General features: G+C 31.4%; 1 long non-coding RNA gene across 3 annotated transcripts in view; it reads right to left on the bottom strand.

Moving 5' to 3' along the window:
• Positions 1–233: 233 nt before the first annotated feature.
• The window catches only part of LOC106464157, a 6,404-nt gene continuing 5,015 nt past the window's right edge, over positions 234–1,622 (bottom strand). For all 3 annotated transcript variants that reach the window (XR_001291108.2, XR_001291107.2, XR_001291109.2), the window contains exons 2-3: positions 1,021–1,093; positions 234–333 (exon numbers count right to left, since the gene is read on the bottom strand). This is a non-coding gene — a long non-coding RNA (uncharacterized LOC106464157). The remainder of the gene's footprint in view (positions 334–1,020; positions 1,094–1,622) is intronic.

The following is a 1,622-nucleotide window of genomic DNA, read 5'->3' as shown; positions in this document are numbered from 1 at the left end:
AGAAGTGAAACCAGCAAAAGTGTCATCGGCATATCTGTACCAATATATTTGGGGATGAAGCACAGAATGTATGGCTTGTGTTTCGACCTGTAGATATATTTTCCTTAGACCACTTTATGACATATGCTAAGAATTATGACATATTTCTCTTACAATACACGAGTCCCAAACTGCCAGATATTCCTTTTTAAATACCTTTTGGCAAAAGGAGATTTGAACAGGAAAATTTTTTTCACACGTAGTCTTCCAACACATGTACCAACTCACTGGTCCTTTAAGTATTGGGGACTTCAGCTACAACTACTGGTCATTTTTGGTGAGAAGATGGTTCATCTTTAAATAAAAAAAAATATATAAATTTAAAATCTTAGCAAGTTACAGTAATCTGAAAGATCAATAGAAGTTGCTTATTTTATATGCATTTTTAAAGCCTAATTTTCACTACTTTATCTTGTTTTTGTCCAATAGCATGCTACTTGTCCAAATTTATTAAAACATGAAGCTAAATACTGCAACATGAAAGTTTTTCTGCCCACTTTCTTTGCCAAGACTAATTATACAACCTGAAATACTCAAAATCACTACTGTTAGGACCATAATAGGGTAACATTTTACAAGGAATATTTACCACTTTAAACTTGATTACCATTACAGTGAAGAACTATCCTTTTCTACAAATTTCAGAAAACAAAACTATACAAGTGTAGTTCAGGTTGTTTGAAAGTCATTTCACACACACCACTTTCAAAGCATACGATTTAATACATTTACTGGGAGGCTCGAAGGACTAAAGTTTAAGCTGAAATTGAACTATTTGCTATGGACATTACAGAATGTAGGAATAAAGCTAATGTTTAAGCAACTGTATGAAAGGGCAATTAAGAATGGTACATTAATATAATCTTGAACATACACAATTTATACAAATTCAAAAATCAGAAAGTTTACAGAACTAATACAAATAATTTCTGACATTGTTATGGGACAAAACACTACAATCTCCTGGGAGATTTAACTTACCTGTCAACTACTTCATATCCCACTATGGTTTCAATGACTAAATTGCCACAAGCCAACTTCAAAAAGGTTGCTCCTAAAAAATTATTTTAGGTTGTTACTTCACAAATTTCAATTTCTTTACATTATCTCTACAAATTAAATCTACTAAAATGAACTCCGAACAGAATTCATTAAAGTACTGAATTAATAACTGCAAGCTTTAAAAGGTGATTTTTGTTGTTTCCTCAACACAGTAAAAGTTTTTTAATTTTTGTTATTTCTCTACTAACAAGTTTAAAAAGAACATCTTGAAAGCACGTGTATCCAAGAAGGACCATTAAAACAAGTTTAACACATCATGAAATCAATAACTAAAATGATGAACAACTATTACACCGATTCTAAGGAAAATTAAAAGGGGAGAATGACAATAACTGTTTCCCCTCTGCCTACAGCCATTTATTAGAAATGAATGGCAGAAATAAGAAGGGTTGTTCTTTAGGATCAAGTCCATTGGAGAACTGAAACTTTGAGGTCAGCTTCACTGGTAATTTGATCCATCATAATGTTATACATGAAAATGTGTTTATAAATTTCAATGCTTTTTTTCAGAAAGTCTTATT

Source organism: Limulus polyphemus, unplaced genomic scaffold, assembly GCF_000517525.1.
Source record: "Limulus polyphemus unplaced genomic scaffold, Limulus_polyphemus-2.1.2 Scaffold1573, whole genome shotgun sequence".
Taxonomy (NCBI): Eukaryota; Metazoa; Arthropoda; class Merostomata; order Xiphosura; family Limulidae; genus Limulus; species Limulus polyphemus.
The sequence above is the reverse complement of the archived record's forward strand: the minus strand, read 5'-3'. Positions and strand labels throughout refer to the sequence as shown.